Consider the following 23,568-nt stretch of genomic DNA (forward strand, 5'->3'; position numbering starts at 1 on the left):
AAAGGTCTAGCCTCAAGGTGAGAATGACAGCCCTAGTCAGAAGACCAAGGCAAAAAGCTAGTCACAGAGGTCAGCCCAACACTGCTGCCTCAAAGAAGAGAATGTAGTTCAGCGCATGCCCACCAGACGTAGAGGAATTTGGAGAGCAATGTCAATTCTATCACTCATACTGGCAGGATGGAATGCCGGACATCCTGCTCTCTTAGGTAGTATTTGGCTCACTAGAGGTAGGAGGTAGAATTAGCCTCTGTCGGTGCAGGGTAAGGAAAGGCAGAGATGAACAGAAGGCGACCTCCTCTACCTTGTGTCACTCAACTCCTCTATTTGCCAGTGTTTAAAGAGTCACAGAAACATCATACTTGTTGATCGCTAGCTTCTCTCTGCCACTTCTAGCAAAATTGGGTGCAACTTCTTAGGGAATTAAACATGATTAGGCCCTAATATTCGGGCTCGGCGATTTCTGTGTATCCGTGGAGTTTATAGACTAAACTAGCGTTGGCAAACTTTCCTAGAAAGGCCCAGATGGTAAATGTTTGAGGCTTTGCAGGCCATGCGGAATCTGTCACAAGCATTCAACTCTGTCGTTGTAGCATGAAAGCGGCCTTAGACAATACGTAAACAAATGGGTGTGATTCTGTTCCAATAAATCTTCATTTACGGGCCTTGGAATTTGTTTGTTTGTTTTTTTTTATTTTTTTTTCACGTTTATTTACTTTTGAGACAGAGAGAGAGACAGCATGAACGGGGGAGGGTCAGAGAGAGAGAGGGAGACACAGCATCTGAAACAGGCTCCAGGCTCTGAGCTGTCAGCACAGAGCCCAATGCGGGGCTCGAACTCACGGACCGCGAGGTCATGACCTGAGCCGAAGTTGGCCGCTTAACCCACTGAGCCACACAGGCGCCCCAGGAATTTGAATTTCATACATGTTCATGGGTCACTAAAATGTTATTCTTCTTTTGGGGCGCCTGGGTGGCTCAATCGGTTGGGCCACTGACTTTGGCTCAGGTCATGATCTCACGGTCTGTGGGTTCGAGCCCCACATCGGGCTCTGTGCTGACGGCTCAGAGCCTGGAGCCTGCTTCGGATTCTGTCTCCCTCTCTCTCTCTGACCCTCCCCCAGTCATGCTCTGCCTCTCTCGCTCTCAAAATAAATAAACATCAAAAAAATTTTTTAATGTTGTTCTTCTTTTGATTTCTTTCAGCTTAAAAATGTCAAAATCGTTCTTAGCTTGTGGACCATACAGAAACAGGCAGGAGGCCATCGTTTGCAACTCCTGTATCGGAAGAAATGACTTATTTCGTGAGCAGCGATTTAACTAATGCTCATCTCCAATACCACAGTCAGGGCCACAATATCCTACTGATAGGATTAACCTGGCTCCAAGCTCTGGTAAAAACCAGGCCACAAGACAGAAGCCCTGTGACAATCTCTACCTATTATCCACTCGTAGAACCAGCGGTTCTGCTCTATTTCTACACTTCGTTCTGGTAATAGTGCTCTGATACGGTTGTTATTGATAAAACCACTTGCATTGCACGCTAGTTCCTGTCAATATACTTTCTTGGGTGTCTGAGTTTTGCTTGGCCCCTAGTTCCTGCAGACCCCGAGTCTCGCCGTGACTCCTACCCCAAAGTGCTCCTTGAAGGGGCAGTATTTATTTCTTTTAACTTTTGAAAACTTTCAAACTGATATATATTCGATATGTTATGTTAGTTTCAGGCGTACTGCATAATGATTGAATATGTTGTGAGATGATCACCACAGGAAGTCTAGTTAGCATCCATCACCGTACATGGTCACAAATTTTTTTTCCTGGTGATGAAAACATTTAAGGTCTATGCTCTTACACTTACTCTCATTCTACTCCGGAAACCATTATTACACTATATGTTAACTGAGTTGGATTTAAATAAAAGTAAATTAAATTAGGGGCGCCTGGGTGGCTCAATTGGTTAAGCGTTTGAGTTCAGCGCAGGTCATGATCTCGCGGTTGGTGGGTTCGAGCCCCGCGTCGGGCCCTGTGCTGACAGCCCAGAGCCTGGAGCTGCTTCTGATTCTGTGTCTCCCTCTCTCTCTGCACCCCCTGCTCTCACGCTCTCTCGTTCTCTCGTTCTCTCTCTCACTCACTCAAAAATAAACATTAAAAAAATTAAAATTAAATTAAATTAAAAAGGAGGTGTACTCTCTTAGCCACTTTCAATTATATAATACAGGATTATTAACTATAGTCAACATACTGTATATTACAGCCCCATGACTTATTTATTTTCTAACTGGAAGTTTGTACCTTTTGGCCTCCCTGACCCATTTTGCCTACTTTCCATCTTTTGACTCTGGTGACCACCAATCTGTTCTCTGTATGTATGAGGTTTTTTTTTGTTTTTTGTTTGTTTGTTTGTTTGTTTGTTTTAAGATTCCATTAACAGAAGTCCATGGGGGGAGGAGAAAAAAAAAAGAGGTTAGAGAGGGAGAGAGCCAAAGCATAAGAGACTCTTAAAAACTGAGAACAAACTGAGGGTTGATGGGGGGTGGGGGGTAGGTGATGGGTATTGAGGAAGGCACCTTTTGGGATGAGCACTGGGTGTTGTATGGAAACATACATACCCGGTAAAACTCAGTAACTACACCAAGGCACAGTAAAAAGTATTTGATTTTGGCCTTTGCAGTCCTCTAACTGTCAAGTTTCTGAGTTCATTTTTCATGGTTTTAGCTCATTCTTGATTAATTAAGACTGTTTCAAAATTTTATGGAATATGCAAAGTGATTCAGTCATGTGGTTTAGTATTTTCAATAATTCTCTCTCCCATGTACTGAATTCTACGCCATGGTAGATAGATTTCTCCAACTGCCAATGTGTAAACTACTTCTTCAAGAGGAAACCATACATTATAATATAGGTGATGCATTTCACTTCTCATCAACATATCATACATCCTTTGCAAAGACAGTAGGAAAACAACTGTATCACAGCTCCCCATTTTGAGTTCATGTGTTTCCTGGCAAGACGTCTCAGGATCTGTATTTCCAACCAAAGGGTTAGACCCGATCATTCAACAGGAATATAGGCCAGCTGCTCTGTGCCAGGATTTTCAAATGTGGCTAATTATGAACACTATATGTTGCCTGCATTTCAGTGACACTAGAGGCTGCAGACTGCATGACCTGAAGATTCAGATTGTCTATTATTAACGACCTAACTTGGATGTAATTCCAAGAGCCAAATATCCAGCCCACACTTTTGATTTCCAAGTGGAAGTATGGATGTACAGTTACTTGTTATTCTCCACAACCACTGCTGCCATCCAGTTGGTCCTTTTTGACTACTTGGGTTATGTTTACTCAGCTATCTTACTTGGCACAGACTAACAGATTGACGCTTTGGGAACCATTCCAAGGTTTTTGTCCTGCAAATATTACCTCAGAGCAACATGTAGAGACTCCTTAGCGAACATATTGGTCACATGGGAAAATGGGTCTAATTATTTTACAGTCCTACGACCCGCACAATTCTTTTTTAAATTTTATTTTATTTTAAATTCCAGCATAGTTAACATGCAGTGTTATATTACATTAGCTTACTTTCAGGTGTGCGATATAGTGATTCAACAATTCCATTCATCACCCAGTGCTCATTACAACAAGAGCACTCCTTAATGTCCATCACCTAGTTCACCCATCCCCCTACCCACCTCTCCTCTGATGACCATCAGTTTGTCCTCTGTAGCTAAGAGTCTGTCTGTCTCTCTCTTTCCGTCTCTCTCTTTCACTCCCCTTTGCTTGTTTTTATTCGTTTGTTTCTTAAATTCCACATATGAGTGAAGTCATATGGTGTTTGTCTTTCTCTGTTATACTCTCTGGTTCCATCAGTGTCATTGCAAATGGCAAGATTTCATTAATTCTTATGGCTGAATAATATTCCATTTTGTGTGTGTGTGTGTGTGTGTGTGTGTGTATGTATATCACATCTTCTTTACCCATTTATCAGCCAATGTACATTTGGGCTGTTTCCATATGATGGCTATGGCAGGTAATGCTGCTATAAACATAGGGATGTACATATCCCTTTGAATTAGTATTTTTGTATTCTTTGGCTAAATACCCAGTAGTATGATTGCTAGATTATAGGATAGATCCGTCTTTAACAGTTTGAGGTATCTCCATACTGTTTTCCACAGGGGCTTCACCAGTTTGCATTCCCAGCTATAGGGCACGAGGGTTCCCCTTTCTTCACATCCTCACCAATACCTGTTTTTTCTTGTGTTGTTGATTTTAGCCATTCTGACAGGTGTGAGGTGATATCTCCTTGTAGTTTTGATTTGAATTTCCCTGATGATGAGTGATGGTGATGTTGAGCATCTTTTCATGTGTCTGTTGGCCATCTGTATATCTTCCTTGGAGAACTGTCTGTTCATGTCTCCTGTCGTTTTTTTAATTGATTGATTTGCTTTTTGGGTATTGAGTTGTATCAGTTCTTTAGATATTTTGACTACTAACCCTGTATCAGATATGTCATTTGCAAAATTATCTTCTCCCATTCAGTGAGTTGCCTTTTAGTTTTGTTGATTGTTTCCTTCGCTGTGCAGAAGCTTTTTATTTTGATGTAGTTCCAATAGTTTATTCCTGCTTTTATTTCCATTGCCTTGGGAGGCATATCTAGAGAAATGTTCTTGTGGCTGATATCAGAAAAATTACTGCCTGTGTTCTCTTCTAGGATTTTCATGGCTTCAGGTCTCACATTTAGGTCTTTAATCCATTTTGAACTTATTGTTGTGTATGGTGTAAGAAAGTGGTCCAGTTTCATTCTTTTCCATGTTGTGGCCAGTTTTCCCAGTACCATTTGTTGAAGAGACTGTCTTTTCCCCACTGGATATTCTTTTTTTTAAGTTTATTTATTTATTTATTTTGAGAGGGAGAAAGAGCATGCGAGCAGGGAGAGGGGCAGAGAGAGAGGAGAGAGAGAGAATCCCAAGCGGGATCTGTGTTGACAGTGTAGAGTGCAACGCGGGGCTCAGTCTCACAAACCATGAGATCATGACCTGAGCCAAAATCAAGAGACTGATGCTTAATTGCTTAACCAGCTGAGCCACCCAGGTGCCCTTCCCATTGGATATTCTTTCCTACTTTGTTTGAAGATTAGTCGACCATATCATTGTGGATTGATTTCTGGGTTTTCTATTCTGTTCCATTGGTCTATGTGTTTATTTTTATGCCAGCGCTATCCTGTTTTGATTACTACAGCTTTGTAATACAATTTTTTTAACGTTTATTTATTTTTGAGACAGAGAGACACAGAACATGAACGGGGGAGGGGCAGAGAGAGAGGGAGACACAGAATCGGAAGCAGGCTCCAGGCTCTGAGCCATCAGCCCAGAGCCTGACGCGGGGCTCGAACTCAGGGACCGCGAGATCGTGACCTGAGCTGAAGTCGGACGCTTAACTGACTGAGCCACCCAGGCGCCCCAACTTTGTAATACAATTTGAAGTCTGGAATTGTGATGCCTCCAGTTTTGTTCTTTTTTTTTTTTTTTTTTTCAGATTGCTTTGGCTATTCCTGGTCTTTTTTGGTTCCACACAAATTTTAGAATTGTTTGTTCCAGCTCTGTGAAAAATGCCGTTGGTATTTTGATAAGGATTGCCTTAAATGTGTATGTTGCTTTGGGTAGTATAGACATTTTAACAATATTTCTTCTTCGAATCCATGAGCATCTTCAATTTCTGTCATCAGTGTTTTATAGTTTTCAGAGTACAGATATTTTTACCTCTTTGGTTAGGTTTATTTCTAGGCATCTCATTACTTTTGGTGCAATTGTAAATGGAATTGTTTTCTTAATTTCTCTATTTGGTTCTTCATTATTAGTGTGTAGAAATGCAACAATTTCTGTACATTGATCTTGTATCCTGAAACCTTACTGAATTCACTTATCAGTTCTAGTAGTTTTTTGGTAGAGTCTTTTGGGTTTTCTATAAAGAGTATCAGGTCATCTGCACATAGTGAGTGTTTGACTGCTTCATGGCCAATTTGGATTCCTTTTCTTTCTTTTTATTGTCTGATTGCTGTAGCTAGGACTTCTGTACTATGTTGAAAACAAGTGGTGAGAGTGGGCATGCTTGTCTTCTTCCTGACCTTGGGGGGAAAGCTCTCAGTTTCTTCCCATTGAGATTGATGTTCACTGTGAACTACACGATTCTTAATCACAGGGCAAAGGAAAGACACCTTGAGCCTCAAAAGAAACATGGGAAAATACAGAAGAAATCAAGGATGGTCCTGATCGAACCAGCTTCACCTTCCAACTTTGACACTGCTTTCACTGGTGTCAAATCATAGCCCTGATTCTCTGTTCACTGCTTGGAGTTTGGAGCTTGGAATTACTTTAATTTTTTTTTTCAACGTTTATTTATTTTTGGGACAGAGAGAGACAGAGCATGAACGGGGGAGGGGCAGAGAGAGAGGGAGACACAGAATCGGAAACAGGCTCCAGGCTCTGAGCCATCAGCCCAGAGCCCGACGCGGGGCTCGAACTCACGGACCTCGAGATCGTGACCTGGCTGAAGTCGGACGCTTAACCGACTGCGCCACCCAGGCGCCCCTGGAGCTTGGAATTACAACAAAGAAGCAGGAAGTCTTTCCTTTATTCTGTTCGTCGGTTTAGATAGCATGAACTTTTTAGTCTAAAATTCACACCGAAGACTACAAGGGTTTTGCTTAACCTCATTTGTCTTAGATTTATCTCATGGCCGCACCATTTTTCGCGCATACTGAGCAATACGGTGATGTGGAGGGACCTGCAGGGTCCCAGCAGTGTTTATTAAGATGTGAGACACTGGAGTATAAATGTTGATGGGAATGAGCCAGAAGATCACAGGAAAATAAAGAAAAAAGAAGATGATAGTGTAAGATTCCTGGTAAAGTGAGAATAGGGGCACTTCACCTGTAACATCACCAGGCAACAAATAGTACATGGGTCCGGGAATCATGCAAGTCTTTATCATGTGGATAGCTCCCTTTCCTGGATCCCATGGGAAACGTAGGTTTTTCCTTATTTTGATCTTGTCATGGCCATTTAGGCTTAGGAGGGAGTATCATATGTCAGTCGTCTGCTGTGCATGGCAGAAGCAGATTTAGGAATAGAACTGGCTTGGATTCCGAGGCCAATGTTCTTCCTACACACCATATTGCTGTTGAATACAGTGTTGTTCTCAAAAATTGCTTTCATTAGTTTTTGATGGCTGCTTAAGAATTTTCTCTGCGTTTCAGTACATTCTGTTTGATTCGAAGCTGGTTCTGCATATGAAATGAATCGAAGGGACAGGATCGTCCCCTGCCTAGGTGTCTAGAGGAGGCCCCCGGCTCCCGCTGTCCCCTTAGGTCCCTAGAAAAATATGGAAGAAACTGACAATGTTCATATAACCAGCTTCACCTCACCACTTTGACAAATTTCTGCCGTCCTTTATTCACTGCTTAGAGCTGTGATTCAAGAACAGGCCGCTTTGCCTTTATTCCACACATTTCTAGTCCCAAATTCTCCACCGGCAAGCTCAATTATAAGCCCATAGGGAGTATTTATAAATCCCTTATGAAGTCAGTACTCCGCAGTACTCACGATGATCCTTTGACTAATTCGTCTACCACTTTTCTAGGACGTGAGTCACCCATTCAGGTGCTCGACTCTTTCATCCCTCAAGTTGTGATTATTTTTTGTTCTTGACCCTCATAACTTCACTCTGTTTTAACAGGACCCCATAAATTCTTTATGGCCATTAGCTCGCTCTGTATTTTTTTTTCCTTTCATAACATTGGCTGAAAGGTTCTCGCGTGACATTTTCTGAGCCTGTGTTGCTACGTGGGCTAGTGGGTTGGAAGCTAGCCTCCAATTACTATCCTTTGCTTTCTTAACGTGAAAGCACTAAAACTCAAAAGCGTTGACTAATTCTGTATTGAGTGTGTCCAACCTTTCTTTCTCTGGTTGCAGTCTGCCTTTTGACCGTAATTCCTTTTTTTTTTTAATAAAATGTTTTTTTTTATTATTTATTTTTCAGAGGGAGAGAGAGAGAGAGCATGAGAGGGGGAGGGGCATAGAGGGGGGACAGAGGATCTGAAGCAGGTTCTGTGCTGACAGCAGGAAGCCCATGTTGGGCTCAAACTCATGAACCCTGAGATCACGAGCTGAGCCAAAGTCGGACGCTCAACCGACTGAGTCATCCAGGTGTCCCCTTACTATAATTTCTGAAGGTCATGCCAAACGTTGCTACGGGCAGGCCTAACACTGGAAAAGGGAGCCATGCAGTAAACAGAGAACTGATACTAGAACTTTCTTGATCGGTCTTTTAATTTCTTACTGAAAAACCCCCAAACTCCAGAAGGTCCTCTCATTTTCTGATGGCTTTATTCCCAGGAACCAGAGTCCTTTAGCATCATCCCCCCCCCTTGCCCCAAACAATTGTCAAGAACTGTGCCTGCCTCTTTTTCCACCTTTTCGTCTTACACAGGGACACTTCTCCCTTGAACCACCATGTTTACAGCTTTATTCTGTTTCACCGATGTTGGCTCCTGCCTGGTAAGCCTGTTCTTCATGTGCTTTGAGCCCATGTTGCTTTGCTTTTGTTGTTTTTGCCAATATGATATCACACGTTGGCTGTGCCTGGAGCGACTGGCCGTGGCGGGATGTGACCCAAGGAGGCCCAAGTGAGGACCAAAATGGGAAACTCCCAGATCCTCGAGTACCGGCACAGCAAAGTAGACGTTGCCCCAGTGCTGGCCCAGCAAGAGGTCCAAGACCTCAGCACAGAAATTGGGCCTGGGTTATATGACTACCAGAGTAGGGGAATTACCACCTGCTATCACAGTGATGAGCTGTCTCCAGGTGTCAAACATGGGGGCAAAAAGGGTGCAAAATATAGCAAACCCAATGTTCACACCTCCCCACACCTGATGGGTATTTCCCTCTGTGTGGGATGGCGAGTCTACAAAAGTTACGGTGGGCCCTGCCACGGCTTGAAGAGAATGTTATGATTTGCTGAGATCAAATGGCTAGTGTTCATTCACCTAGGATAAATATTCTTTCTACATCTTTCCATGGGTGTTTTCTGTGATATCTTAGCCCAGCTCTACCAGTCGTCTTCTGTATGAGGCATGCTGCTAGTCTTGGCTACAAGCTTATGAAATCCATGGTCAGTAAAGCCAATGAATGGTATTCAGTTTCTGACATCCCTTGTCTTCCTTTTGAAAACATTGCTGTTATACCCAATGATGATAATATGAGCCATCATCTATTGAGTGCCTGCCATGTGCCATATGCTTTTATAGATGTTACCTAATTTCATCACCCAACCACCCTATGGAGGACATATTATTATCCCCCTTTCTACAGATGAGAATACTAAGGCTTATGAACGATGACCACCTTGCCTTGTGTTATATAGCTAGTGAGTGGTAGAACTAGGCTTTAGACCTATGCCTGTGTCAAAACCTCCTCCCCTTTCACCATACTGTGCTGCCAGTCTCCCTAGAGTAGGTTGTTTCCTCCAAAATAAGGTGTCATAGACCTGAGCCTTGGAACCATCATCTTTTTTTAAAGTATATTTACTTATTGTGTGTATGTGTGAGAGACAGAAAGAGAGAGAGAGAGAATCCCAAGCAGGCTCCATGCTATCAGTGCAGAGCCCAACACAGGCCTCTATCCCATGAACCATGAAATCATGACCTGAGCTGAAATCAAGAGTTGGATGCTTAATCGACTGCACCGACCAGGTGCCCCCTGGAACCGTCTTTTGAGAGTGTATCTTTTGAGAGCTTTCACTTTTATGGTAGATCTTGTCACGATCAGCCATCTTAGAAGGTAACAAACCTTCACTTTCCTTGATCTTTTCTGTAGCCATAGAATGTCTTTTCTGTAGAAATGCTCTCTGTTCTAATAAGACTTTATTTACCCTTCCTACATCCACGTCAAATGTTTTGTCTTTTGAGAAAATAATTTTAGCTATTACATGAGCAGGATCAAAAAAATCAGTATATGGGGCCCCTGGGTGGCCCAGTCGGTTAAGCATCCGACCTCGGCTCAGGTCCTGATATCGCGGTTCATGAGTTCCAGGCCCACGTTGGTCTCTGTGCTGACAGCTCAGAACCTGGAGCCTGCTTCGGATTCTGTATCATGCTTTAAAAAAAATTTTTTTTGTCAATGTATAATTATTCTGAAATAAAAAGCTTTTAAAATATTAAAATATAGGGAGATATTTTAAGCCAAAAAATCCTAACTTGTTGATATTTCTTTGGTTTTTATCATAAATGTTGGATCCTGCCCAGTGTGAGAAAACTTAAATTGATAAGGTGGTTTAATGTCACCTTTCCAATTGGTCTGCAGGTAGTTACAGCTTCTTCAATGATGGAAAGGTCACAAGTTGGAAGGGGAGCTCAGTGGACAGTAGAAATAAAACTGGTGAAGTAAACCAGAAGTCATGGTCATCCCTGAGAGGGTGCTGATTAAGTTTGAAGATATTCAGAATTAATAGAAAGAAGTAAATAAGGAACTAAAGAGGCAACCGCAAATAATCAAAGCTTAATACAGAAAGTACTAAATAATGCATCAATGTTGGCATTTCATCAAAATTCTGCCTGTGAAGGCAGCCTAACCAAGGCTTGACTACCATCTTTCCATCATTCTTTGGATAATATAATAAAATTGAACCTCGCTGAGGCTCTGTTTTCTCATGGGCAAACAGATTAATATTATTTATTTCTCAGTGGTGGCTGTGAGAATAAAAAGGAACAAAGCCGGGCACCTGGGTGGCTCAGTCGGTTAAGCGGCCGACTTCGGCTCAGGTCATGATCACACAGTTCGTGAGTTCAAGCCCCGCGTCGGGCTCTGTGCTGACAGCTCAGAGCCTGGAGCCTGCTTCAGATTCTGTGTCTCCCTCTCTCTCTGACCCTCCCCCATTCATACTCTGTCTCTCTCTGTCTCAAAAATAAATAAACATTAAAAAAATTAAAAAAAAAAAAAGGAACAAAGCATGTAAAGTGCATAGCACAGTTCCTGGAGCATAAATACACAAAAAGATACTATTAACCTCTCTGTTTTCCCTAAAAAGAAGGGAAGAAAAGAAAGAAAAAAGAGAAAGAGAAAAAAATTCTTTAGCAAACCAGACATAGAAGAAAAATTTCTTTTTTTTAAATGTTTATTTATTTTTGAGAGAGACAGAGACAGAGCACAAGCAAGAGTGGGGCAGAGAGAGAGGGAGACACAGAATTTGAAGCAGCTCCAGGCTCTGAGCTGTCAGCACAGAGCCTGATGTGGGGCTCGAACCCACGAACTGTAAGATCATGACCTGATCCGAAGTCAGACGCTTAACCAACTGAGCCACCCAGGTGCTCCAGAAGGAAAATTTCTTAACATGTTCAAGGTTATACATTAAAAACTAATAATATTATAATAAATGGAGAAACTTTATTTAAAAACAATTTTTTTAATTTTTTTTAACGTTTATTTATTTTTGAGACAGAGAGAGACAGAGCATGAACAGGGAGGGGCAGAGAGAGAGGGAGACACAGAATCTGAAACAGGCTCCAGGCTCTGAGCTGTCAGCACAGAGCCCGACGCGGGGCTTGAACTCACGGACCGTGAGATCATGACCTGAGCGGAAGTCAGACGCTTAACCGACCAAGCCACCCAGGCGCCCCAATTTAAAAAATTTTTTAAGATTTTATTTTTTTTAAGTTGTCTCCACACTCAACACAAGGCTCAAACTCACAACCCCAAGATCAAGGGTCACGTGCTCCACTAACTGAGCCAGCCAGGCGCCTCGGTGAGAAAATTTAGATTTATTCTTTTTAAGATCAGATACAAGATCATAATTCCCATGTATCATTGCTACTATTAACATTTAAAAAAGTTGTTTTTGAATGTTTATTTTTGAGAGAGAGAGAGAGAGACAGAGCATGAGCGGGGGAGGGGCAGAGAGAGAGGGAGACACAGAATCCGAAGCGGGCTCCAGGCTCCGAGCTGGCAGCACAGAGCCCCACACAGGGCTGGAACTCACAAACAGTGAGATCATGACCTGAGTCGAAGTCCGACGCTCAACCGACTGAGCCACCCAGGCGCCCCAGCTAGCATTAACATTTTATTGTCAGCACTGACCAATGGTATAAAGAAAAAAGAAATTAATTAAGAAATCAATTAATTAATGAAAGATTGTAAAGGAGAGGAAACTGTCATCATTTGGAGAGAATATGATTATCATCATTTGGAGAGCATGTGATTATCTGAAAATCAATGGCAACAGAGTCAATAAACAAACTGAAGTATTAGAATTAATAAGAGAATTCAGCATGGTTGCCAGATAAAATATCAACCTACAAAAGTTATTTATCTATACCAGTAATAACCAACTAAAAAAGATAATCAAATGTGAGAATAATCCTAATAGCGAAAATACAAACATAAAGTGAAAACAACTAATGCCTTTATGAAGAAAATCTCTAATAAGAGACATAGAAGAACACAATATCATTTAAATAAATAGAGAAATAGTCCATGCTCTTGGATGGGACAACTTATTATAAAGATGCCAGTTCTCCCTAATTTAATCTGTTTAACACAATACCAATCAAAATTTTAGTCGGATTGTTCGAAAACAATAAATTTAACTAAAATTTATATTGACAAATAGGTGTATGTGAATGGCTAAATCAACCTTACATAAGTAGTGATAAGGGTTGACTTAAGAATAATAGACCTGGAGCACCTGAGTGGCTCAGTCGGTTGAGCGTCTGACTCAGGTCACGATCTCACAGTTTGTGAGTTCGAGCCCCACATAGGGCTCTGTGCTGATGGCTCGGAGCCTGGAGCCTGCTTCAGATTCTGTCTCTCCCTCTCTCTCTGCCCTTTCCCCACTTGCATTCTGTGTGTGTGTGTCTCTCCATCTCCAAAATAAACATTTGGAAAAAAAAAAAGAATAATAGACCTATGGAATAGAATAGCAAAACAAATCGATGAAGGAAAAAGAGTAACACCAGATATTGGCGAAACCAGCTCATTATTTGAAGAAAAATATGATTGAGACCCTATCTAACTCCACATACAAAGACACACTTATTGGATTAAAGATCTAAACATGACGAGGAAGACAGTGATGTTAACAAAAGAAAACGCAAGATAATATGTTTGTGACCTCATGATAGGAAAGAACTTCTTTTAAAAACTTGAAAAGCACAAACCATAATGAAAAACATTGATTAGTTTGACACATCAAAATCAGAGTTCTGTTAAACCAAGGACATCACTGTCAAAAATTATTCGATAATGGAATTATGGCAGGTGAAAAGATTTTTGCAATTTCAAAAGCAAACGTGGAATTAATATCTAGACTACCTAGAATACACAAAACAAGGAATTAATATCTGGAATACACAAAAAAATCGGTAAGTGAGAAAGAGAGCAGCAAACCCCATAGCAAATGAATAAAGAACATGAACCAGCAATTCATAAATTCAAAACACTAGCTTGTATGTGACAAGATGTTAAAAACCACTGATAATCAGAGATGTGCAAACTAAAATGAAGATCTCGTTTGATACTTATGAGACTGGCAACGTTTTCGAAAGCTACAAAATACCAAATGTAGGCATGTGGTGATAGGAGAGCAAAAGATCTGTTGGTGTAAGAGTGGACAAAACATTCACTTCAGAATCGTTTACGGAAACGGGAAGGTGGAAGTAACCATGGAGTTCTGATACAGAAATTAGAAGCAATGAATTAGATTCACTCACGGCAACTTGAATGGATCTTAGAAACATATTGCTGAGTAGAAAAGTAGGGACCAGAATGAAATACAATGTGTAATAGAATACCATTTCCCTAGATTAAAACACATGTGTATAAAAATGCTTCGTATCTGACAATAACACAAACACATGGGAAAAAAACACACATTAAACACACATATATGAAGTTAAATTTAAATTGTTGCTTACCAAGTGAAGAGAAAAAGGGGGGTAGATGTGAGATAAAAATAAACTAATTAATTACCAACTGATAAAAAAAGAAATAGGAAACCTAAGTGGACCGATAATCATTAAAAAATTGAATATGAGAGGGGCGCCTAGCTAGCTCAGTCGGTAGAGTGTGCGACTTTTGATCTCGGGGTCATGAGTTCAAGTCCCATGCTGGGTGTAGAGATTACTTAAAAATGAAATTGAATATGAGAACAAGTCTCCTCCATTACCACACTCAAAACAGATATCAGGCCCTTGGAGATTTACCCGCAAGTTTTACCAAAACTACTAGGAAGAGATAATCACTATTTATATAAATTGATTCAGAAACTAGAAAGAGAGGAAACTACCCAAACTGTGCTGAGGCCAACATATTACTTTGATACCAAATCCAGACAATTTCACATAAAGGACATGTATCCATATTAGCATGAATTCAAAATGTCCCAAATAAGGGGCACCTGTGTGCCTTCGTGGGTTTAGCGTCTGACTCTCGATTTCAACTCAGGTCATGATCCCAGGGTGGTGGGATCGAGCCCCACATCAGGCTCCATGCTGAGTGTGGAGCCTGCTAAAGATTCTCTCTCTCTCTCTCTCTCTCTCTCTCTCTCTCTCCCTCTGCCCCTCTCCCCTGCTTGCACATGCTCTACCTCTCAAGTAAAATTAAAAAAAAAAATCAAAATGTCCTAAATAAAGCACAAGAATACCGAACTGAGCAGGGTGTAAAAACCTGATGTAACACAACCCCCTCGCATTTCCTTGAAGAACAAAAGAATGGTTCTGAATTGGAAAAACGAATCATGTAAATTACTGTATTAACAGATTAGAGGAAAACCGCATATAATATCATTTATAGGAGACTGAAAGCTACGCAATCGTACCCAACGTAGGAAAAACTGTTTGAAAATCAGGAATAGAAATAAATATCCTTACTATGAATTTTAAAACTCTACCAGAAGCCTACGGCAATCGTACTTCATGGTAAAACTTACGGCAAAGAAGGCAAACTGCTCAGCAAAATCCATATGCTCTTTTTGGGGGGCACACAGATAGGCATCTCCCAGCTAATGATACAGTTAGTTGGAGCCATGTGACTGCAGCCAGTGGAATATGAAGGTACGTCATGTACACCGTTGCCAAACCTTCAATGGTGAACAATTTTCCACGTTCCTTCCAGCTGGGAATAGCGATTTGGCATTTTTAAAATTTTTACAAAGATCCAACTTTGCGTTTCGTCTCTCTGCTGTTTTTCTGTTCAATTTTCATTGTTTTATTTCCTTTCTTCTAATTTCAGATTACTTTTCACTGTTTCTTATGGTAGAGGCTTAGATTATTGATCTGCAATCTTGTTTTCAAATATAAGCCTTTAGGGGCACCTGGGTGGCTCAGTCGGTTAAGCATCCAACTTCGGCTCAGGTCACGATCTCACAGTTCGTGAGTTCGAGCCCCGCGTCGGGCTCTGGGCTGACAGCTCAGAGCCTGGAGCCTGCTTCGGGTTCTGTGTCTCCCTCTCTCTCTGCCCCTCCCCCATTCATGCTCTGTCTCTCTCTCTCTGTCAAAAATAAATAAACATTAAAAAAAATTAAAAAAAATATAAGCCTTTATGGCTACAAATCTCCCTCTTTTTGCTGCTTTGCCCACCTCCCACATATTTTGATGGGTTGTGTTTTCATTTTCATGCAGTTGTTTCTTGCTTGGGGCCATTACAAGTAAGTTCGGCAAAAACATCTGTGTATAAGTGTTTGTATGGACAAATATTTTCATTTTCCTTGAGTAAATGCATTGGAGTAGAACGGCTGGCTACTATGAGTGGTGTAGGTTTAACTTGTTACAACGTAGGACAGTTCCAGTTGCTCAAAATCCTCTCCCAACAGTTGGTATAATCAGTCTTTTTTTTTTTTTAACGTTTATTTATTTTTGAGACAGAGAGAGACAGAGCATGAACGGGGGAGGGGCAGAGAAAGAGGGAGACACAGAATCGGAAGCAGGCTCCAGGCTCTGAGCCATCAGCCCAGAGCCCGACTCGGGGCTCGAACTCACGGACCGCGGGATCGTGACCTGAGCTGAAGTCGGACGCTCAACCGACTGAGCCACCCAGGTTCCCCTGATCAGTCTTTTTAATTTTAAACATTCTAACAGATGTGTGGTCAATTGACGTTTGACAGAGGTGCAAAATCAATTTAGTGGTGAAAGGGTTGTGTAGGATATTGATATGCACACAAAAAATACAATTTTGATTCATATCTTTCATCCTATCTGAAAATGAACTCAAATAAGGGCGCCTGGGTGGCTCAGTCAGTTAAGTGTCCGACTTCAGCTCAGGTCACGATCTCAAGGTCTGTGGGTCCGAGCCCTGTGTTGGGCTCTGTGCTGACAGCTCAGAGCCTGGAGCCTGCTTCGGATTCTGTATCTCCCTCTCTCTCTCTGCTCCTTCCCCTCTCACACTCTGTCTGTCTCTTAAAAAAATAAATAAACTTAAAAAAATTTTTTTTAAATGAACTCAAATGAAAGCACATACCTAAACATAAATCCTAAGAGAGTAAAATTCTAGAAGAAAAGATTGTACAAGATGTTTTTGACCTCGGGTTAGGCAAAGATTTCTTAGCCGTGACACCAAAAGTACTATCCATAGAAGAAAATATTGGAAAACTGGATGCCATCAAAATGAAAAACTTCTGCTCTTTGAATGACTGTTAAGACAAGGAGAAAACAAGCCACGGACTTGGAGAAAATACTTTGCAAATCACATTTCTGATAAATGACTTGTATCGATGACATTATTTTATCAAAAATAAGACAACAAATAACCCAATTTAAAAATTGGATGAGATTGGGGGCGCCTGGGTGGCTCAGTCCACTAAGCGTCTGACTTTGATTCAGGTGGTGATCTCGCAGTTGGTGGGTTCAAGCCCCGCGACGGACTCTGCGCTGACAGCTGGGAGCCCGGAGTATGCTTTTCATTCTGTGTCTCCCTCTCTCTCTGCCCCTCCCCTGTACACACTCTATCTCTCTCCCTCAAGAATAAATAAACATTTAAAAAAAATTGGACAAAATTTGAACAGACACTGAAGAAGATGTATGGATAGCAAATATGCACGTGAAAAAAAAAAACGCTCAACATCATTAGTAATTAGCTACGTACAAATTAAAACCACAGTGAGATGTTTCTATATACTAATGGCCAACCTAGAAAAACCAATCTCTGGTCATATCAAGTGCAGGTGAGAATGTTGAGCCCCTCCGGAAACCAGTTTGACAGTTTCCTGTAGAGTTAAACCCGCCGTATGACCCAGCAATCCTCTTCTTAGGCATTTCCCCACAAGAAATAAAGACTTGTGCTTCACAAAACCCGTATGCAAACTTTCATGGCAGCTTTATTCATAATTGCCAAAATTTAGAAGCAATCTTTCCACTGGTAAGTAAGCACGCTGTCGTAGATCCATACAATAGAATGCCACTTGGCCACCATAAAGGACCACTGAAATGCATAACATTGATGAATCTTAAACACATGAGGCCAGTTAAAAGAAGCCAAACGCGAAAAATATACATACTATACAGTTCTGTTTATGAGACGAAAATACTGGGATGGAAAATAAGTTTCTAGGGATCCTGGATAGAGAGGGATTGACTACAAAGGGGCGTCATGTCCTATGTCTTGTTTTTGGTGGTGATTATGAAACTCCATGCATTTGTCAAAACTCATAGAACTCTACATCAAAAAGAATGGATTTTACTGGATATTACTTTTTGAATAAGTAATTTCTTTTTTTAAGTTTTTTTAAAAATTGTTTAATGTTTATATTTGAGAGAGTGAGAGACAGACAGACAGAGAGACAGAGCATGAGTGGGAGGTGGCAGAGAGAGAGGGAGACACAGAATCAGAAGCAGGCTCCAGGCTCTGAGCTGTCAGCACAGAGCCCGACGCGGGGCTTGAACTCACTAACCGTGAGATCATGACCTGAGCTGAAGTCGGACACTTAACCAACAGAGCCACCTCGGCTAGCCCAAGTTTATTTATTTTGAGAGAGACAGAAAGAGTGTGAGGGGAGGGGCAGAGATAGAGGAAGACAGAGAATCCCTGATGCAGGGCTTTAACTCAAGAAACCGTGAGATCATGATTTGAGCCGAAACCAAGAGTCAGATGTTTAACTGACTGAGCCGCTCAGGCACCCCATTGAATAAACAAGTTCTAAAAGGAAAAATGGGCAATTCGGTAAAGAAAAAATCCAAGTGGACAATAAACCTATGAAAATATCTTCAACCTTACTAATATCAGGAAATGCAAATAAAAAGCCCCTTTGAAATAACATTTCCTACTCACGAGGTTAGCAAAAAACTAAGAAATGATTTTGAGAAAAGGAAACACTCATAAGCTGCTGGTGGGTGTGTGAATTGATAAATTTTGGAGAGCACCTTGGTAATATTTTGTAAATTTGAAGATACATATAACCTATGACCTAGCAATTCTGTTTCTTGATTTGTATCTTAGAGAAAAACTAGCACATATACACAAGGAGACATACACGCACAAGAATGCTAAGTGCAGTATTATCTGTAATATCGAACATTGGGAATAATTTATGTGTCAGTCAAGAGGAGAACGCATGAATAAATCTGACATGGATATAATGGAATGGTCTATGGCATTTAGAATTCACGAAAAAAAACCCCGCGTGTATCAAATAAATAAGTATCGGTAACAAAATGTCGGGCGGACAAAACTAGTTGCAAAATAACACATATGATCTGCTATTTATATAAAGTCTGAAGAGAAGCAAAACTTAATGCTACATCTTGTATATTGATAAATATGTACTTAGCAGAAGCTTAAATCTTGTAAAGGAATGATAATCACTAAATTTAAGAGAGTGGTTACCTCTGAGGAGGGTTGAAAAGGAATAAGATCTGGAGGAGATCAACAAAGAGATCTTCAACTGTATACAAAATATTTTATTCTTTTAAATAAAAATCTGAAGTGGGGCGCCCTGGCTGGCTCGGCTGGTAGAGCGTGCAGCTCTCCACGTTGGGTTGTAGGTTTGAGCCCCACATTGGGTGGAGATGACGAACAGACCCATGGAAAGATGCTCACATCGCTCATCATCAAGGAAATACAAATCGAAACCCCGATGAGATACCACCTCACACCTGTTCAAATGGCTAAAATCGACAACACAAGAAACAACAAGCGTCGGCAAGGATGTGGAGAAAGGGGAACGCTCTTGCGTTGTTGGTGGGAATGCAAACTGGTGCAGCCAATGTGGAAAACAGTGTGGAGGTTCCTCAAAAAAAATGAAAAATAGAACTACCCTATGACCCAGCAATTGCACTATTGGGTATTTACCCAAAGGATACAAAAATACAGATTCGAAGGGGCACATGCACCCCAGTGTTTATAGTAACATTATCAATAGCCAAACTGTGGAGAAAGCCCAAATGCCCACTGACTGATAAATGGATGAAAAAGATGTGGTATATATATTCAATAGAATATTACTCGGTCATCAAAAAGAATGAAATCTTGTCGTTTGCAACAACGTGGATGGAGCTCGAATGTATTACATTAATGGAAATAAGTCAGTCAGAGAAAGACAAATACCATATCACTTCTCGTATGGGGAATTTAAGAAATAAAACAGATGAGGGGCACCGGGATGGCTCAGTTGGTTAGCTCTGGATTTCAGCTCAGATCATGATCTCACTGTTCCCGAGTTCGAGACCTGCATCAGGCTCTGTGCTGATGGTGGGGAGCCTGCTTGGGATTCTCTGTCTCCCTCTCTCTCTCCCTCTCCAACACACTGCCTCTCAAAAATAAACAAACAAAAATTTTAAAGAAACAAAACAAATGAACATGTGGAAAGGGGGGAAAAAGAAAAAAGAGACAGGGAAACAAACCGTAAGAGACTCTTCACCATAGAGAACAAATTGAGGGTTGCTGGAGAGGAGGTGGGTGGGGGTTGGACTAAATGGGTGATGGGTATTAAGGAGGACACTTGTTATGAAGAGCACTGGGTGTTGTATATAAGTGATGAACCACTGAATTCTACTCCTGAAACCAATATTCCACTGCACTAGATTCCACTAGAATTCCACTAAATTCCACTAGAATTTAAATTAAAAATACCTGCATACATATATAAACATATAAAATCTCTATAAATAAGTAAGTAAAGCAACGTGGGCAAAATGCTGAGAACAGACTTGTTTTCTTACTCTCTATGTTTCGCAAAAGTGAATAAAGGGGAAAGTATTCATGTAAAGATGTTCTGCACCATCTCAAATCCTGCCCCACAGCAGCAGTGGTTTATGTGCCACTCTTTGGGAAGCAAGGCTGTAAGTGGCTTAAAATACAGACCACAGAATGTGGGTCCAAATGTCGCCTCTACCGTGTACTCACTGTGTAATCTGAAGAGTTACGTAATACGGGGGCGCCTGGGTGGCTCTGTCCGTTAAGCGTACAACTCTTCATTTCTCTCTCTGCCTCTCCCCCACTCATTCCCTCTGTCTCTCTCAAAATAAATAAATAAACATTAAAAAAAAAAAAAGAAAAGTTACTTAATACCTTTAGGCTGCAGTTGCCGCCTGGGTTGATTGCATTAATATCTTCCTCACAACATAGCTGCGACAGTGAAACAATGACTTAACGACAGTCACGAGGGATAATGACCTCAAAGCGGTACACTTTCTGGCCAACGGGAAGTATCAAAAAAAAAAAAAAAGGACTTGTATCCTTTTATTATCTAGGGGGAGAGGTCAAGAAAGACAGACATTCTAGGAGAAGTGACACTTGATTTGAATGTCAAAGGACTTTGAGGAATCAATCAGTTGGGCAAGAGAATCAAGGAGTGTTTTGTACAAAAGGGACAGAATGGCATGTGGCAGAAACCTGAGTGTACATAATCGAACTTGGGGAGCACCTACGAACAAAGCCAAGCATTTAATGTTTGTAGTCCCAATCTCTGAAAATATTTCACCTCCAGCCTCGGGTCTATCCTTCCAATGCGCGGCGTAAGTCAAAACCCACTTAGGAGATGATGATGAATTGCTTTGAGATGAATGGAAAGAATGACAGTGACCTGTGGGAAGCAATAATTTATCTGGACTTGAACAGACTGTGTAGTCAAATGCTAAAAACAGAACTGGAGGGAAACATGGTGAACACATCTGAAGATGATCCCCCTTTTCCCTACTTTTATTTCTGTTTTCCATAGCATCTCCATTTTCCAGACACGCTTTCCAGATGCGCTCTGGAAAACTAGTCCGTTAAAAGAGCATGACGCAAATTATAAGCCTTTACACAAGATTGCTGTAACTGAAGAAATTAGTTTTTTGTTGGGGTTCAATGGCTGAGCCATGGACTGGATCACTGCCTGGCTGGTTGGCTGGTTGAATTACGTTAATAACCAGACTGGGAACCTGTAGGTCCGGCTATTATGTGGTCTTAAGAAGCAGAACATCTTGGAATGATTCATATCAGTGCTTTAAATCTTAGACTTTGTGACAGTCAAAGATGAAAATTGAATACAAAATGGCTAATGTGGCAGTGCGGTGTAGCCGTAACCTAACTGTAACTTTTTTCCTTAAAATAATAATTTTTAAAAAATGGACCCGAGCGGGGAAAGTAATAAAACAGCAAAAGAGCCTGTGGAATAAATCAAAATTCTGTGGCCACACCGCCACAACATTATACCCAAACTGTCTGGCCAATCATATCGTATTAGCAACCATATATCGGATGGGTAAGACCAGTGAGCTTGAGCCAATTCTCTTTTCAATACCTATGCCCTCAGGGAAAAATGGAGAACCAAGGCCCTAGTGAGCGATCACATGTTCAGTGCTAAGAAAGGGACTGATATTGGAGCCAAGGCATTTTCCCCTTTGTCCAAAACTCTGAAAATGATAATTGTTCAAAGATGTCAGCAATCAACAAGAAGCAAGGAGGGCCATGGTTACTCAAAAGCCATTACAGAAAAGAGCTGACCAGAACAGTTGTAAGCAAGTGAGGCATCCCAAATGACACAGGATGCAATTTCATGGCTTGGCTTGCCCTGTTTCCTGAATGCTGCCATAAATTCATCTCCTAGGTATGTTTATTTGACAACCCATGAAAACCTTCATCGAGTGTTCTTTCGGGAAGCATTAAATGAAGATGGCTAGTTTTCAGTGGGTTAAAAGTTTCGCATCATGCATTTGTTTTTAAAGGTCCCAAAGCTAATTTTACTGAAATACATTCGTATTCAAAAAACCTTTTCTAACTTAATGGAGGAACTTTTATTTCATTCAAGTCTTAAAACGCACCTCCCTCCTGAAATAAGCGGTTTCCCATTTTGTGTGGAAAAGACTAGCACACAGTCCCCTTGAGGGGCTGAAGTCACGCAGTCAGGGTCTGAGGTCCAAGATGACCAGGCGGCCTGTGTCCAGGCCTTGGCCGGGCCCAGCCTTGGCCCACAGTGAGGCCCTGACGTCCATGGCCAGGCTGGCGAGAAAGGGCTCATCTCCTGTGGGTCTGCGCACTCAAGATGGCCACTGTCCTCTCCACCAGGTCCAGGGAACCAGGGCCCTTACAGGGGTCGCCCCTTGTCCCTGATTTCACTAACCCATCATCAGCCGTGGTCCAGAAGCAGATGCTCCTTCTGACACAGTGTCAGAACGTCGCTAATAGCCTAACGCTACGTCACAAGGCCTACGTCATTCACACCCGTTCATCTCATCAGGTAGACATTTTATTACCTCCCATCATCACAAGAATTGTGAGTACAGTACAACAGGATATTTTGAGAGAGAGAGAGAGACTATATTTGCATTTCTTTTATTACAGTATCTTGTTATAATTGTTCCATTTATTATTATAGCTGTTCATTCTCACTGTGCCTAATTTATGAATTAAACGTTGACGTAGATATGTATAATTAAAAAAACCCATAATATATATAGGGTTAGGTACTATCCCTGGTTTCAGGTATCCACTGGGGTTCTCTTAATGTATTCCCCCACAGATACAGGGGAGGCTACTGTACTTCAAAAGGTGAATGTTGTGGATGCATCCAAAATGTCTCCTGCTCAGACAGTAAGGAGGTGAGGTGCACCCACAGAGCGGCGTCTGGATCCTGGGCTGGGAGCGGCTGCTGCTGGTCTGTCACCTGAAGTGAAGAAAGTCCCCACCCCTTACAGATGCAGGAGACTCAGGTGGTCTTCAATGGCTCCCCCCACTCCCAGAGGTCTAGCAGATGATGACGGGCACCCCAGCGGCTGGGAAGTGCAGGATCCAAACCCCAGGCTTGGGCCTTTCCAGAGAGCCCCCTAGTGGTAGAAGGCCTTCTCCATCTTCTTTGCAGCCGTGTCACAATAAGCAACAACCTTTGACCCTTGCTTGCCTACATTCCAGATAGTGAAGGTTGCCCCATGCGGGAGGACCTTTTCTTCCAGAAAGTGGACATGGTGGGTCCAGATGGTGGCCTGAAGAATGGAGTGTGTGGCCACGGGTGATGGTAGCAGTAGAGAATCTCCACTAGGATGACCCCACTGGCCTTTGTGAGGTGGTCGTAGGAGAACAGCAGATCCCTTGGCATACTCTGCAAGAAA

The 23,568-nt window shown here is 41.6% G+C and overlaps 1 non-coding gene across 1 annotated transcript; it reads left to right on the forward strand.

Moving 5' to 3' along the window:
• The first annotated feature begins 14,091 nt into the window (after positions 1–14,091).
• On the forward strand, positions 14,092–14,164 carry TRNAK-UUU. The gene has a single exon. It is a non-coding gene; the product is annotated as a tRNA-Lys (tRNA).
• The last annotated feature ends 9,404 nt before the right edge of the window (positions 14,165–23,568 follow it).

The sequence above is a fragment of the Lynx canadensis genome, chromosome X, assembly GCF_007474595.2.
Source record: "Lynx canadensis isolate LIC74 chromosome X, mLynCan4.pri.v2, whole genome shotgun sequence".
NCBI classification, from domain to species: domain Eukaryota; kingdom Metazoa; phylum Chordata; class Mammalia; order Carnivora; family Felidae; genus Lynx; species Lynx canadensis.